We start from the raw sequence: 18,648 nt of genomic DNA, 5'->3' as shown, positions 1-18,648 counted from the left end.
AGTGTTGGTGAGGACATGAAGAAAAAGGAACCCTTTCACACTGTTGGTGAGAATGTAAATTGGTATTGCCACTGTGAAAAACAGTATGGAGTTTCCTTGTAAAATTAAAAATAGAAATACCATATGATCCAATAATTCCACTAGTAGGCATTCACCCAAAGAAAGTGAAAACACTAATTTCAAAAGATATATGCATTCCTATGTTTATTACAGCATTGTTTACAACAGCCAAGGTATGGAAGCAACCTGTGTCCATCAACAGAGGAATGGATAAAGATGTGGTACACACACACACACACACACACACACACACACACACACACACACACACACTGAAATATTACACAACCATTAAAAAGGATGAGATCGTGCCATTTGAGACACCATGGACAGACTTAGAGGGTATTTGCTAAGTGAAATAAGTCACACTGAGAAAGACCATATGATTTCACTCATAAGTGGAATCTAAAAAAAAACAACAAATTGATAAGAAACAAAAAGCAGAATTCAGACTTATAAATAAAAAGAACAAACTGATGGTTGCTGGGCAGGATGGACAAAATGGGTGAAGGCGAGTGGGAGATACAGACTCCCAGTTATGTAATGAATAAATCACAGGAATAAAAGGCACAGCATAGGGAATATAGTGGATGATATTGTAATAACAATGCATTGATGTATCAGGACAGATGGTAGATACACTTGTGGTGAATATAGCATAAACTTGTTGAATCACTATGTTGCACACCTGAAACTCATGTAACCCTATGTGTCAACTATACTCAAATAGAATAAAATAGTATCATTATAAAATGATACTGAGAAACATTCAGGGCACCTGGGTGGCTCAATCCATTAAGTGTCTGCCTTCCGCTCAGGTCATGATCTCCAGGTCCTGGGATCGAGCCCCATGTTGGTCTCCCAGCTCAGTGAAGAGTCTGCTTCTCCCTATCCCTCTGCTGCTCCCCCTGCTTTTGCTCTCTCTGTCTCTGTCTCTGTCTCTCAAATGAATAAATAAAATCTTTAAAAAAGAGAAATATTCACAATAGAATATTAAATGAAAAAATCACACCATAAGTATGTATAGTATTATCCCAAAGATGTAAAACTATAAATATAAAGTATTGTGAGAATTTTGATATATCTGACAAACATATATATTATGACAAACAGATAAATAGACAGGGAGATGACTAGAAGGACTTAAAATATCCAAAATTGTTATTAGTGAGTAATGGGATTATGGGATTTGTGGGTGATTTTTCTCCCTTTTTTGGATTTTTTTCTGCACTTCTAAATTGTATATAAAGAAAAGAGTTAAAAAGAAAATAATGTTTTAATGAGAAGGAAAAATCAATGATATTCTTGTAGGTAACCTAGTTCTAAGCAAAATTACTTTTGACTATTTTTGTAGGATAAGATAGCAACAAAGTACAGTCAGTGGAATTGAACAAATGTGGACATGCAACTTTTTAGATGAAGGGCTTACATGATTTATTTTGTCCTAGTTAATGTTAAATAGCTTCTACAAACACATAGATAACAGGGTCATTTGTCTCTTATGGCCTGGCTCATTATAATAAAATCTGCTGTTGGCTTATAGACAGATAATTGTCTTTCTATTTTTAGGTCAGAGGAAAAAGCATCCAATTTACTTAAAAATGACAGGCAGCCACAGGATTTCCTTAGGAATAACTGTGTTGTACACGTGGTGGATATAAAACAGTTAAACACTGGACCAGACAGTTCCTTTGATGTTATGTTGGCTGTGGGCATATTTGTCCTAATAGCAGGAAGTACCCAGAGAAAAGAGTGAGTAATGAGTGAACATGCTCCAGGAAGCTTTCAGCTTCCTGGGGGAAGTTCTTTTTTCTTGCCTAAAACCATGAAGTTCTGACTACAAAACCTTGCTCTGCACAAGAGCAATAAACATTCCAGTACATTCCCATAAGTCATTCTAGAGCTTTAGAAGGGAGTTATCACAGCAGAGAAGCATCCCATGGATGTATGCACTTGCAATTAAGGATAAAAATTAGCAAGAGGAGAGCACTAGAAATGCAATCACCAAACTCTGTAAAATGGAGACAAAAAAACTTGTATACTTTAAGGACAGAACTTGGAGCAAATGCGAATAGACAGAGTGAGAATGTATCCACACTGATACCATCCTGTCTGGCAGGACCTGGGTGAGATGCAGACATAGATGCCAAAGGTCAGAGACAGGACCATGAAAGTCTAAAATCCAGATCAGAAGAGTGACAGAGGCACAGCCAGAAATGAAGATCACAAGTGCAATTGCTCAAAATACCTTAAACATAAGTTGACTCTTAGTAATAATAATAACCATAATGATGACGTTTTTGGAATGTATTGCACAGCCAGAATTGTGCCAAGTATTCTTTATGCTTATCAGTCCTTTTCAATTCTATATTTATCAGCAGAATCATTTTATGTAATGCTAAATCCTTAAGATATAGGTGAGAGCGCCTGGAACCCATTCCCCTGTTTGTGGAAAGTGTACTACTCTCTCCAGATTTCAGCTACTTCCCATTGGAATTACATTCTTTTAGTTATGTGTGGCTCCAGCCACCTCCCTTCCATAGCAGGATATATGCAATCCTAAGTTAAAGTCGTCATCAGTATATATCACCGTTAAACTGGGAAGAGATGCACCCATCCTATGCAGTACTCTGTAGTCTCTGTCCCAGGCCCTCTCAAGTATCGGCTGGGTGATACGTGTCCGTGGGTGGACCCAGTGCCCCAACAGGGCCGCCCTGCTGAAGGGAGCCTCTCAAATATCTATGCCTCTCCAATGCCCCCACTCACAAACCATTCCCCCCCAGGTTACCATTACTGAATCTCCAGATTGCTCCTCGCTGGACAAGGGTTTCAGCAGCCTCCTCCAAATGTGCTCAGATTGGTCTATAACCTCTTTATGGAAGACTGAGAAAACATCAAGTCTCCAAAACAAAGGTTTCAGGGAAATGTGGGGAAAGGGGGCCATTGAAGGTGATGAATATTATAGGAGCCAAAACCAAAAAAACATACAACAACAACAAAATAAAATAGGCCATTCCTGGGTTGGTGACACACAGGACTGAAGGAGAAGATCCAGTCCGCAATGAGAATACCAACATTATCACTTATTCTGTTCTAGATTCTATCCTTCTATTACTGTAGCAAAGATTGACTCTTATTGAATTTATGACCAACGGAAATTTTCAATTTAAAGACTATCTCTCCTGTCAAGTGGGCTTTTTGGAGCCAGGGGCACAGTGGACATTTTTTCTTTATTATTTTCTTTGAATTGGCCACTCCTTCTAAGCTGTCAAGATCTCTTTGGATCCTAAGGCATTAGCCCTCTCTAAAGCCTTAGCAATCTCTTCGAGTCTCATACCATTTGCAAATTTGCACTGCAGAAGCATTTGCTTGGAAAACACACATGCACATGTGCAGTGAAAGCTAAATAAATGTGGTTAGTTTTCACTTGCAGCATTCCATTCAGCTCTCCTGGATCCCTATTAAGGCAACAGTTGTCTTAATGACTCAATTATCACTTCATGGTATTTAGAGCAAACATATGGACTTTAAGGCAAAAGGTACTAGGAGTTAAACATTCAAATCTGAAATTAAAACACAGGCTCAATAAAACCTGCTACTAGGACACTTACAGTGTCCAACACTGGGAAATAAAAATAACCTCTAGCTTGAGAAAAAGAAAGAGGACGGTGAAAGTTTACAAATGTGAGAAATATGAGGTGATGCGTTCATATTCAAACACAACTCACACAAAACATTAGTGACTAGGGTGATTAATACGGAAAACAAAGACGGGAAGAACCCACTTCTCTTTGTAAAGGCACGTACCAGATATGTGTGCCTTGAACAACTTTATTCACATTTTCACTCAGAGAGTACCCATGAGACAGCATTTTCTATCTCCTGGTTCATTGGTCTCCTCTGCATTGTAAATATCTTTGCACGTGGAGAAAAACCAATCAAGAATGTTAGGGGACTTGTTAGTAGATAATCAGGAATTCCAAATTCTAAAAAACAAAACAAAATCCTGGAGTCTCGGGATTCTGGTGAATTCTATAGCTAGGCGCAAAGCAAGACCTGGAATCTCAAAATCATGGGATTGAGTCCTACCTTGAAGGCTTAGTGGGAGCTGAGAGACCTGGGACTACCAGCAACTAGTTTTGTTCCCTTGAAAAAGTGAGAGTTCTATAAAATGAGGAGTTGAATGAGATAAATGACTTCCAAACAGTTGAAGTTTTTAAAAATGCAAATGAAATGTTATGAAAACTCACTTAGCAAATGAGATTAAATATATATAAGCAGATGTTCTGGGTAAAGCAAGGTGGTAACCCCCATACTGGCCAACTTAGCCCCAGAAACACCTCTGAGTGTTTAAGCACAATTTGAAAATCATTAGCAAGGCCCCTTTCAGTATTATAGAATTCTATTCCGATTTAAAATAGAAGAAATCTAAGCTACTGTTCAGCCCCCATAATCTATAGGTATATGAAGCAGAGGCTTGGAGATTTGTAACAGATTGTCAATATTAGTAATAATTGCAATGTAATTGTAATATAAAACAAAGTAGTAATTTGTTGAGATATATTGCTGAGAAGCGGATGATCATAAAGGTCAAGTAGCAAAGCTAGGTTTTGAACACAAGTCTGATATGATAATAGGTAAATGCACTACAGTGTGACAAGTGCTAAAATAGCTTGAGCTACCAAATGTAGTAGGATCCCAAGGGAATAGGATCAGTTCTTCCTGAAGAAGTAAGAGAAGCCGGCTTTTACTCTGGAAAACAGTAGGGAGGTTCCTCAAACAGTTGAAAATAGAGCTACCATACGATCCAGCAATTGCACTACTGGGTATTTACCCCAAAGATACAAACGTAGGGATCCGAAGGGGTACGTGCACCCCGATGTTTATAGCAGCAATGTCCACAATAGCCAAACTGTGGAAAGAGCCAAGATGTCCATCGACAGATGAATGGATAAAGAAGATGTGGTATATATACATCATGGAATATTATGCAGCCATCAAAACGAATGAGATCTTGCCATTTGCAACGACGTGGATGGAACTGGAGGGTGTTATGCTGAGTGAAATGAGTCAATCAGAGAAAGACATGTATCATACGACCTCGCTGATATGAGGAATTCTTAATCTCAGGAAACAAACTGAGTGTTGCTGGAGTGGTGGGGGGTGGGAGGGATGGGGTGGCTGACTGATAGACATCGGGGAGGGTATGTGCTATGGTGAGCGCTGTGAATTGTGCAAGACTGTTGAATCACAGATCTGTACTTCTGAAACAAATAACCCAACATATGTTAAGAAAAAAGAAAAAGAAGAAGATAGCAGGAGGGGAAGAATGAAGGGGAGTATGTCGGAGGGGGAGACGAACCATGAGAGACGATGGACTCTGAAAAACAAACTGAGGGTTCTAGAGGGGAGGGGGGTGGGGGGATGGGTTAGCCTGGTGATGGGTACTAAGGAGGGCACGTTGTGCGTGGAGCACTGGGTGTTATGCACAAACAATGAATCATGGAACACTACATCAAGAACTAATGATGTAATGTATGGTGATTAACATAACAATAAAAAATTAAAAAAAAAAAAGAAGCCGGCTTTTGATCTGAGTCTTGAAGGACCAACAGCCATTTACCAGGAAACAAAGGCGGGAAAGGAATTCAGGGCTGTGGACACAATGTGTTCAATGGTAAGGAGGTAGAGACGTCATGCAGCAGGGGGAGACTGATCAGACACAAGGCTGCAGATGTAGGCACGTGGGAGTCTGATCATGAAGACATCTGTGTCTCACACCAAGAAATTTAGACTTACCCTATTGGGTTAACACCATTGCAATGTTTCAAACAGCACTGTGAGATAATCCCTCTTTCTGGAATACTTTCTCTCCACCCTCTTCCTTTATCATCCTTCAGGATTTCTTGCCCTTTACCTAAAGAAAGGGCTTTTTCCTCCCTCTCCTCATTAGAACCTAAGTTTCAGGAGAGGTGAGGTCTTGACAGCGTGGTTGATTGTTGTACTCCCATCACCTAGGACAGTACCTACCACATAGTAAGTGCTCAGTAAATATTGGTTGCATAAATGAATGGCTGTCTGCAAAGCCTGGGCTCACAACCATCTTTGTGACACCTCTTTGACTGGGCCTGCTTTATTAGTGACCCCACCTTGAAATAAATAGGGGATACTGTGTTGACAGTGGCAAGGTATCCAACAAATAAAGAGGCAAGAAAGAAAGATGTGGTGTCTAACTAAAAAAAAAAAAAAAAAAAAATTAGCAGTCTGTTTGCAAGGTTCCTTAGTGGCTTTAAAATTCTGTATGCCCATCCAGGTCTCCGGACTTACCTAACTACTGGGGGACCTCAGTCCCTGGGAAAATCTCCCCTATTAGCTTGCATTTATAGCAGCTCTAATGACTTAGAGGATTTTATGAATCAAAGTCACAATCACAGGGGCACCTGGGTGGCTCAGTTGGTGAAGCATCTGCCTTCGGCTCAGGTCATGATCCCAGGGTCCTGGGATCAAGTCCCACGTCAGGCTCTCTACCCGGTGGGAAGCCTGCTTCTCCCTCCCCCTCTGTCTGCCACTCTGCCTACTTGTGCTCTCTCTTTCTCTCCCTCTCTGTCAAATAAATAAATAAAATCTTTAAAAAAATAAAGTCACAGTCACATCATTCTAAATATCAAAATACATTCCATCTTTCCAACCAAAATAAAGCATAGTGAACCTAACTGCCTGGAAGGAGGCTTATTATTATCTCTGGCATGTTACTTTGCCTCAGTTTCCTCAACTGTAAAATAGATATTATAGTAGCACTTCCCTCATAGGGTTATAGTGAGGCTTAAACCAAATACACATGATGCACTTAGCACAATGCGTGGCACACAGAAAATGCTCAGTGTTCACTTATGCAATCATTATAGTTATTGGTGGCATTAGGCATTTATGAGGAAGAGCAATGCATTTTTGAGAGAGGAGCTGAATTTCCCTTTCATAAACCTGCCCCTCCCTGTACGGCAGGTTCCAAAGCCTGACCGCAAAGGTCACAGATTTGCTATCTGTTCTTCCCCCAATAATATCCTCAAACCTCCCTTTCATTTGTCTTTTTCCTTGACTAATAAACCATTCACCACTAATTACTTATAATCATTTTCTGCTGCATAGTTTTATATTTGTTTATTATGTTCTCAGCTGTCTTGCATAGCAAGTATAGAAATCTATTATCTCATTATTATACCCAGGTCTCCCGATCACTGGGTCCTTGCCTTCCATTTCACTTCTTCCAAAAGTATCCTTCCTCGTCACTTCTTCCTTCCTATCCCCCCGCACACCTTCTAAGGATAGGGGGATTTAGGGCATATAAAAAGAGAGGGACTTTAAAAAATAAATAAAAATAAATAAAAAATAAAAATAAAAAATAAAACAGAAAGGAACTTTGTTAGCATATAAACTAAACTAGTTAAACTATGAGATACGACTATGTTATAAAAGATGATCCAATATTTGCCTTATAGAGAGTCCACTCTGAAAAATTCATTTATTCCTTCAAAAATATTTATTTAGCATATTCTATGTTCAGAGTTTTGAGGATTTGGCTGTGAACAAAGCAGACTAAATCCTTCCCTTTAATGAAGCAGATATTTTTTGTAGGAGAGACAACAAATATGTATGTATCATTAAACAGTGATCAGTGTTAAGTAAAATAAAACAGGATAACAGAATAGATGGTGTCGAGCGCATTGCTTGAGGCAGTATGGTCAGGGCAGGCTTTTTAAACAGGTTCGGACAATCAGAAGTTCTTATAGGACTTGAAGGATTTGCTGCTTCCCCCTTGTGGATGAAGTCAAGACTCAAGGGAAAGGGAGGGTGAGAAAAAGACCACAGGATCATGGGGAAGGGGGAGGAAATTTCCAGATGCTCAGTGAAGATGGACTCTGCATGAAAAAATTGAAGGCTATGTTTGTACCATGCTGGACATTATGAAGAACCTGCTCATTCCATGTAAAATTTCCGTGGTAGCATCATGGACTTCCAAATCTGTATCATCGGGTGTGTTAGTCTTGAAGGTAGAATGAAGGGACCATGTCAGACAATGGAAAGCAGGACTATTCCACACCATCTTTTCCCAGGCTCCAGTGGAGCAGACCCCAGCTTATTGAATGCACAAGGGAATAGCATGTCAGAGTTGCAGGTGGTAACTGTCAGACAGCCACTTCAAAAAGGCACGAGAGGTAGGAAAGGAAAAGAGTAAGACCAAACCTTCTGATTACTCCTGTAGGCAGAGAATGCTGCCCTCTATGGAGGCAGCCACAAACATTTGGGTTATAGCACTATTCTATTATGCTTACTAATAAAATCCATTATCATCCCAGAAGTATTTAAGTACTTTACAGTTTAAAAAGTTTTTAACTGGGGGCCCCTGGGTGGCTCAGTCAGTTAAGCGTTCGGTTCTCGATTTCAGCTCAGGTCATGATCTCAGGGTTGTAAGATCGAGCCCCGCACTGGGCTCTGTGCTGGGCATGGAGCCTGCTTACAATTCTCTCTCTCCCTCTCCCTTGGCCTCTCCCACCTCCCTCTCTTTAAAAAAAAAAAAAAAAAAAAGCATTTAATTGTTTAAAGCAACTTTTACATACATTATTTCACTTGATCTTCCATGAGAGAGACAAGGCAGGAATTGTTATCCAGTTTTGCATATGAGGAAATTGAGACACTAAATGACTTATTCAAAGCCCCCCAAGTGATCCAAAATTAAAAGAAATAATAATAAAGTGCTGGCACCAAGTAAGTGGAGAATTTGAATCCAAAACTTTGTCTCCTTAACCAAGCATTTACTGAGCTTCCCCCTTCAGCCCAGCACTGTTTGGAGTAGCAACAAGATGTAGAAATCAAGAACTATGCTTGCTTGTATAAATTCCTGGGCCATCACTAACTTTATAAACATATAAACTACTGTTGAATATCATTCTTTTGAATTAAAAGTTAACCAGAATCCATGGAGGGAGGAACCTCTACCTAAACCTCACACTTTATACAAAGTTAACTCAAAATGGACCACAGATCTACATGTAAAATGCAAAACTATAAAATCTTAAGAGAAATCCATAGGAGAAAATCTTCAGGACCTAGGGCTACATGAAGAGTCTTAGATATAGTGCCAAAATCATTTTACATAAAATAAAAAATGGATAAATTAGACTTCATCAAGATATAAAATGTTTACTCTGCAAAAGACCCCAATAAAGAGATGAAGATACAAGCTTACAGATTGGGAAAAAATATTTACAGACCACATATCTAGATGTCATACCTTTCTAGAATATATAGAGAATTTACAAACCTCAATAACAAAAAAAATCCATTTAGAAAATGGACAAAAGACAAAAACAAACATTTCACCAAAGAAAATATAGAGATGGCAAATAAACAAGTGAAAGTTGTTCAATATCATCACAGAAATGCAAATTAAAACCACAATGACATATCACCACACACCTTCAAAATGGCTAAAAAAAAATAGTGACACCAGTAAATGCTGATGAGGATGTGAAGACACCAGATCATGCTTCCACTGCTGGTTAGAGTGTAAAATGATACAGTCACTCTGGAAAACAGTTTAGCGGTCTCTTTCAAAACAAAAGAGGTGCTTACTGTATGACCCAGTGTTTGCAGTCTGGAGTAATTGCCCCAGAGAAATGATAACTCAGGCCCACATAAAAATGTGTAAACAAATGTTTTTAACAGCTTTATTTGTAACAGCTGAAAACTGCAAATAAAGCCCAGATGTCCTTCAACAGATGAATGGTTGAACAAAATGTGGTATATCCATATCATGGAATACTACTGAGCCATAAAAACGTAACAGATTATCAATATACTCAACAACTTGGATGTACCTGAAAGACATAATGCTGAGTGCAAAGAGCCAGTTTCAAAGGTCACATACTGTATGATTTACGTGGACATGGTGTTATCAAAATGACCAAGTACAGAGATGGAGAAAACATCATTAGTGGTTGCCAAGCATTAGTGATGGGGTTGAGGGATGTGGGTGTGAATGTAAATGGTTAATTAACATAAAGAAAATCTTTGTGGTGATAGTACAGTTCTATATCTTGATTGTGGTGGCAGTTACATGAATCTACGCATGTGATGAAGTTGCATAAAACTACACACACACACACACACACATACACAAATGAATGTGTAAAACGGGTAAAATCTGAATAAGTTCTTTGGACTATAGCAATGTCAATATTTTGGTTTTTATATTGTACTATTATTATGTAAGATGTTAACATTGGGAGAAGCTGAGCAATGGGGATACTATATGGGGCTTCTATGTACTATTTTTGCAATTTCCTGAAAATCCATAACCATTCCAAAATTAAAATATTTTTAAAGATTTTATTTATTTGAGAGAGAGAGTGCTTAGGAGTGGGGGGAGAAGCAAAGGGGGAGGGAGAGAGAATCCGCAGCAGACTCCACACTGAGTGCAGAGCCCAACATGGGGCTCAACCCCACAACTGTGAGATCATGACCTGAGCTGAAACTAGAAGTCAGATGCTTAATCGACTGAGCCACCCAGGTGCCCCAAAATTAAAATTTTTAAAAAGTAAATGAATGGGAGCTTTATGCACTTCTAAACAGAATTCCTTCTAAGATGAGACATTCTGGAGAACAAAAACAGCATACAACAGCATGACATGTTGGCAAGAAGGACTGGACCAAGAATGAGAATAACTTAGGCCATTATTTGCCCTCTGTGGTTTCCACGGTTTTATCTTCTAGTTACAGACCTTGCTCCCCTAACCACATACTTATGTGCCTATCTGACCTAGGCCAGGTCAGCCACAATCCTGTATCTCTATGAGTGTGGATTTTGATGCATGAAATGGCATATAACCCAAGCCAGGCCATCCAGAATCTTCCCGTGGGTTTTCCAGAGTTGGTAATGAGCAGGAAGGGGGAGGCTTTCTCATCCCCACTGGATTTCAAAAAAGCAAAGATATGACTCCGATATCTGCCAGTAACCATTTCCCTAGCTACCTGGAGGAACCCAAAAGAAAAAGGGCAACATACAGATAGGAGCTGTGCTAGGAGCTGGGGAAAGAGCAAGAAAGAGACCAAGGAACAAAAAAGAGTCCAATTGCCACATGAGCCCTAGACTCACTAGATCCTGATGCCGGGTCTGTCCTTCCCAGATAACTGAACCAACAAATTCCTTTTCAGCAATTATGCATATGTGTTGGATTTGCAACTACATGTTTTCTGAACAGTGCAATTTCTTAGAACCTCAATTTGTACATCTATAAAATAAGAATATCTGATGTACATGCCTCCCAGTTTTACAGTAATAATCAAAAGAGACAGCACACATGAAAGTTCTTTACAGCACTATAAAAATGTAAGGGACTAATTAATACCTATTGTTAGAGACAAAAGGAAATCTCAAAAACAAATCCAGCTCCTTTCCTAAGGATTTTTATAATAATTATATTCCAGTAATTTCCAAAGCAACATTGAGAATAAGAAACAAACATAAAACACCAACATAAATAAACAGATTATTATGATTCATGTTCAATGATTCATTTATGACTCAGAAACAAATGGAACACCAACATTCTAATATATATATAAAAATCTCTAAAATTTAACAATTTAAGAAAGTTTAGAAATGTGTGTGAGTAACAGCTCTTGTGTCAGAATTTTTCAAATTGAGCTATATTTCCATTTTGATCAGAAACACCCACTTGTATTATTGTATGAAGCCTCTTTGACACACTGCACATTGTGGTCAGATTCTTAAGTAGACTAAAATCCTCAACAAGTTGCTTTCTTTTCACCTTAAATGGGTCAAATTTTGACTAAGCTCAAGACGGCTCCATTTTCCTAAATTACAAAAAGCCCAGCACAACTCCAGTATTGATGTCAATTAAATCTGATTTAAAGCTAGACATGTAATTGGTAAGTCCACAAGACAGCTGGAGCTGGGAGGGCTTTGTTCAGCTGTGGCAGCCTAGAACCCTGTGCAACATGCAGCAGGCGGGTAAATCTACCCTCACCACTCAACAGTCTATCTGGATCCCAGGATCTGTATGCGGCACAGTGAAGTACAGTATTACTCCTACAAGCCATATCTAGCTTGTGCAAGAGGATATTTTTACAGAGTAAGGGTGGGAAGTCAAGAGTATCAAAGCCAAGAAAGGAACAAGAAAGAAAGCAATGAGTATCGGCTACCCTGCTAGCCTCTGCAGTGTCTGGAAAAAAAAAAACCTTTAGCACTCACAGTGAGGTTAAGTAGTACTTTTAAGGGTGAGTGGACAAGGAACTGATGAAAAGGTGTGTTTATTCACAGTGAGAGCTCTTGGTAGATTTACTCTTTTTTTCAAGTTATTTTTTAAAGATTTTATTTATTTATTTGACAGAGAGAGACACAGCAAGAGAGGGAACACAAGCAGGGGGAGTGAGAGTGGGAGAAGCAGGCTTCCCACGGAGCAGGGAGCCCGATGCGGGGCTCGATCCCAGGACCCCGGGGATCATGACCTGAGCCGAAGGCAGACGCTTAACTACTGAGCCACCCAGGCGCCCCTTGGTAGATTTACTCTTAGCAAGTGGTTTATTTCCCTTTGAGCAAGTGCCACTTGGTAACAAGTAAAGCCCTGGTTACCAAGCTTTCCTTTTGATATATCCTGGAATGGAAAGGAAAGAGCATACATTACCTCTACTATTGAACATCAATACTGAACCAAGCCAATTCCCCCCTCACATTGGAGAGCCAAAGCAACAGTCATAATGCTGACCACCATTTATTGCATTCTCGTTCCCTCACAAGATAGTAGAGAATGGTGGTCAAGGACACAAACTTACACTGAAGTGTAAACTACCTTAGTTCTAACCCCAATTTTACCATCCACTAGCCATGTAAGCCATCGACATGTCACTCCCCTTCTGTGTTCACTTCCTTGCTGTGGCCTCCTCTCCCTACCAGTTCAGAGTTGCCATCACCTAAGTAGTTCTGTGGGTTTCTCTCCTCTAAGACAGCCTATAGATAAGAGTGGAGTCTTCCCTGATAGAGTTTCTTTCAATTTCTGCAAGCAAATCCGCATGTCTTTTGGTTTTGAGAGGTATGTTCTTACTGTACCCTCTGGAATAACAGAGAGGGCATCAGTGCACAAGAACCATGGAGAAAAGGTAGTTACAAAAAAAAAAAAGAGTAGAAACATTCTTCTGGCACAGAAGATATCAGAGTGAATTATGGTTACAGAACAGAATGAAAATGATTTTAAAAAAAAACCTATGACATTGTAAAAATGCTAAAAACTTTGACAATGTAAAAATAAAATCATTAGAGGGGGCGCCTGGGTGGCTCAGTCGTTAAGCGTCTGCCTTCCACTCGGGTCATGATCCCAGGGTCCTGGGATCAAGCCCCACATCGGGCTCCCTGCTCCGCGGGAAGCCTGCTTCTCCCTCCTCCACTCCCCCTGCTTCTGTTCCCTCTCTCACTGTCTCTCTCTGTGTCATATAAATAAATAAGATCTTTAAAAATAAATAAATAAATAAATAAATAAATAATAAATAAAATCATTGGGAGCCATTGTAGAGGTAGCCTATCACAAAGGTAGTTTAAAAAATAAGACTTTATTTTTATTATCTTGAGATAAAAGTTACAGGATCTAATCTCTCTTTTGGAGAAGCAATATTTACTTGAAATTTAAAGCTTTCTTCAGTTATATGGCCTCTTTTTTTTGTTAGAACAACTAAAATTGAATTTAATTCCTATTATTTAAAATAGCCAAGGGGCACCTGGGTGGCTTAGTTGGTTAAGCAACTGCCTTTGGCTCAGGTCATGATCCCAGGATCCTGGGATCAAGTCCCAGGCTCCTAGCTAGCGGGGAGCCTGCTTCTCCCTCTGCCTGCCACTCTCTCTGCTTGTGCTCTCTCTCTCTGACAAATAAAAAAATAAAATCTTAAAAAAAATTTTTTTGCTTGTGCTCTCTCTCTCTGACAAATAAAAAAATAAAATCTTAAAAAAAATTTTTTTAAGTAGCCAGTGTACTATGATCTCAGTTAGTAAAATTTTACCTGTCTACTTATCTAGTTATAAAATGCATAGATCAACATATATGTTTATTAATAAGTGTGTCAAAATGAAGCAGACAATTGTTTTATCAACAATGTATGGCTAGGGCACCTGGGTGGCTCAGTCGGTTAAGCAACTGCCTTCAGCTAAGGTCATGATCCCAGGGTCCTGGGAGCCTACATCAGGCTCCCTGCTCAGTGGGGAGCCTGCTTCTCCCTCTGCCTGCCGCTCCCCCTGCTTGGGCTCTCTCTCTCTCTCTCTGTCAAATAAATAAATAAATAAAATCTTTAAAACAAAACAAAACGTAAAACAATGTATGGCTAAGAATACCTACAGGAAATGTTTCAAAAAGGAAAATCACCACGAAAATATTTCAACACCAAGAGTTTCAGTCAGTGATGCTTCAAAAGAGAGCCCTTGGTCACTGCCTTTGTTTTACGGATTAAGATACTGATGTACAATTCATTCCCTCTTTGGCAGAAATAAAGATAAATTAATTGTAACTAGTCATCCAACAAAATAGTCAAATCAAGGATCCAGCTTTTAGAGAGGAAAAAGGCTGGACTATGAATAGGAAATATTTGTATTCTAGTTATGTCTCTACCACTAAATTGCTCTGTGGTCTTGGTAGAGTCTGGATCCCTTTCTACAAAATGAGATTCTTAGACAAAGTCATCCACAGAAATAGTCGTTCAAGATAATCCAGGAAAGAAAAAGCATCACGGTCAAGAGAGTTTGGAAAATGCCAAATACAATGCCTCTTCTAGAGTTTCCCAATGAACATTATTATATTTAAAAAGTCAAGTGCTACTCTTGATGGGAATGCAAACTGGTATAGCCACTTTAGAGAACAGTTTGGAGGTTCCTCATAAAGTTAACCATGGGGTGCCTGGGTGGCTCAGTTGGTTAAGCATCTGCCTTTGGCTCAGGTCATAATCCTGGGGTCCTGGGACCGAGCCCCGTGTTGGGCTCCCTGCTCAGCGGGGAGTCTGTTCTCCCTCTCCCACTCCCCCTGCTTGTGTGCTCTCTCTCTTGCTCCTGCTCTAGCTCCCTCTAGCTCAAATAAATAAATAAATAACATATTTTTTTTGAAGTTAAATATAGAACTACCCTATGACCCAGCAATTACACTACTAGGTATTTAGCCAAAGGATACAAAAATACAGATCCGAAGGGGTACATGCACCCCAATGTTTATAGCAGAATTATCAACAATAGCCAAACTATGGTGAGAGCCCAAATGTCCATTGACTGATAAATGGATAAAGAAGATGTGGTACACACACACACACACACACACACACACACACACACACACACACTAGAATATTACTCAGCCATCAAAAAGAATGAAATCTTGCCATTTGCAATGACATGGATGGAGCTAGAATGCATTATGCTAAGTGAAATAAGTCAGAGAAAGACAAATACCATATGATCTCACTTATGTGTGGAATTTGAGAAAGAACACAGATGAACATATGGGAAGGGGGAAAAGAAAAAAAGGAGAGAGAGAAACAAGCCATAAGTGACTCTTAATGATAGAGAACAAAGTGAGGGTTGAGGGAGGGGATGGGTGGTGGATATTAAAGAGGGCACATGTTGTGATGAGCACTGGGTGTTGTGTGTCAGTGATGAATCACTGAATTCTACTCCAGAAACCAATATTGCACTGCGTGGTAACTAACAAAATTTAAATTAAAAAAAAAGAATTCAAGTGCTCCTGAAGTAATTATGTTTAAAACTACTTCATCTAAAGTTTCTCAGTTTGTACTGCTTTTGATGTCCTATATACTACCTTCAATATCACTATTACCCCATGAACAAAGCATCATTACTCTACAGATAACATTTTTACTATTAACAAGATCACTAAGCAAATAAGAACAATTATTTTATCCAATTCGGTTTGTGTTTCCATTTGAGAAAATATATAACTTGCATTTGAATCTTAACTCCACCAACATAAACATTCACTAACCATATTTCAAAATATGTGACTAGAGAACGGAACATTGCTGTTTACTAATATCAAAGTGACCTGTTTCTGGAAAACAGGGCAACAAGTGACTCTCGCATGAAACCATGGTAAAAAATCAAATCATGCTTTGTGCAGTTGCTTCATTTTTCATTCCTCCACTAAATCTTTCCACTGCTCATAAAGTCATTTCCAGGAACAATTATATTTCAAATCATTTAATTTTCAACTGAATGTATTATTCAAAAAGTTATATTTTTCATCTGTTGCCTCATGAATTCTGTTATTTTTTATGTTACAAATAAAGGTGAAAGAATTAAAAGTTTGAAACTTCTATAGACTTAATAGGGATAAGTTATCAAATAATTACAAAATGCAACCACAAAGGGAACCTTATTATGAGCAAAGAGTAATGTTGGGGTTAATGTAGAGCATGAAATCAGCCATAATACCTGGCTTGCTAAAATGTAACACAGAGGCCACTGGGGGCGATGGAAGGTTTCAGAGAAGGGCGTGGGCCTTTGGAATGCCTGAGGCGGCAGCGTGACCACTGTGCTGTTGGAATGCCTCGGGGAGTTACCTTCCCCAAGCTCTCTTAGCCCAAAGAGCCGCCCTGTGATCTAAGAGATGTACGCATTGTCCCTTAGGCTATGTTTAGTAGACCACGAAGATTAACATATCTTATCTTTCCTGTAAATCCTCTCAGTTTCAGTAAGACCCCTTGTCACACATCCCTTGCTTGAGAAACAGTGTCAAGGATATCCTAAAGGACCAATAAAAGTGGGAGCAAAGAAGAGCAAAGGGTCTTCGTCTCTGAGCATTGACCCCCTTGCCTTATCCTCTCTTTCACGAGAAAATTTGGAGTAATCTTTTCATCCTTTGGTGCAGGGATTGCTGGCCATTCCCGGCAGAGTAGAATGTCTGCATTGTTTCAATAGGGAAGGAACATGTTTGGGTTAACCTCTAATAATTACAGAGAAACAAGTAATAATAATAACAACAAGAACAATGATAACCATTTACTGAATAAGACCTGAATGCTTTACATGTTTCATTTCATCCTGACAACTACCCATGATGTAGGTGCCATTATTAGTCATATTTAACAATGATGGACAAAACAACTAATGTTCAGAGAAGCAAGTGACCTACCCAGGGTCACATAGATAGAAAGTGGTAGAACCAGGACAAGAACAAACATTCTTCTCTTAACTTCTATGATATGGGAATTCACAATGTTACCTTCCTTGTAAGAACATAACTCCCATGTTTAAAAAATGAAGAGAAAATGGGCAGAAGACATGAACAGACATTTCTCCAAAGAAGACATCCAAATGGCCAACAGGCACATGAAAAAGTGCTCAACATCGCTTGGCATCAGGGAAATCCAAATCAAAACCTCCATGAGATACCACCTCACACCCGTCAGAATGGCTAAAATTAACAAGTCAGGGAACGACAGATGTTGGCGGGGATGTGGAGAAAGGGGAACCCTCCTACACTGTTGGTGGGAATGCAAGCTGGTGCAACCCCTCTGGAAAACAGTATGGAGGTTCCTCAAACAGTTGAAATTAGAGCTACCGTTCGATCCAGCAATTGCACTACTGGGTATTTACCACAAAGATACAAATGTAGGGACCCGAAGGGGTACGTGTACCCCAATGTTTATAGCAGCAATGTCCACCATAGCCAAACTGTGGAAAGAGCCAAGATGCCCATCGACAGATGAATGGATAAAGAAGATGTGGTATATATACACAATGGAATATTATGCAGCCATCAAAAGGAATGAGATCTTGCCATTTGCAACGACGTGGATGGAACTGGAGGGTGTTATGCTGAGTGAAATAAGTCAATCAGAGAAAGACATGTATCACATGACCTCACTGATATGAGGAATTCTTAATCTCAGGAAACAACTGAGTGTTACTGGAGTGGTTGGGGGTGGGAGGGATGGGGTGGCTGGGTGATAGATATTGGGGAGGGTATGTGCTACGGTGAGCACTGTGAATTGTGCAAGACTGTTGAATCACAGATCTGTACTTCTGAAACAAATAATGCAACATATTTTAAGAAAAAAGAAAAAGAAGAAGATAACAGGAGAGGAAGAAAAGGGGAGTATGTCAGAGGGGGAGACGAACCATGAGAGATGATGGACTCTGAAAAACAAACTGAGGGTTCTAGAGGGGAGGGGGGTAGGGGGATGGGTTAGCCTGGTGATGGGTATTGAGGAGGGCACGTTCTGCATGGAGCACTGGGTGTTATGAACAAACAATGAATCATGGAACACTGCACCAAAAACTAATGATGTAATATATGGTGATTAACATAACAATAAAAAAAATAAATAAAAAAAATAAAAAAAATAAAAAATGAAGAGATACTACATAATACAATTTAATAGCACCTTGATGAAAAAAAATAGCCTAAAAGTCAAAATGGCCTTCATCAACAACACCTCAATATATGATGATGCACTCTGACACTAGGTGAGTTCATACCATCTTAAACTGAAACCAAAAACTTTGGTAGCCATCTGGTCCAA

This window comes from Zalophus californianus, chromosome X (assembly GCF_009762305.2).
Source record: "Zalophus californianus isolate mZalCal1 chromosome X, mZalCal1.pri.v2, whole genome shotgun sequence".
NCBI classification, from domain to species: Eukaryota; Metazoa; Chordata; class Mammalia; order Carnivora; family Otariidae; genus Zalophus; species Zalophus californianus.
Note: the sequence above shows the minus strand (reverse complement) of the source record.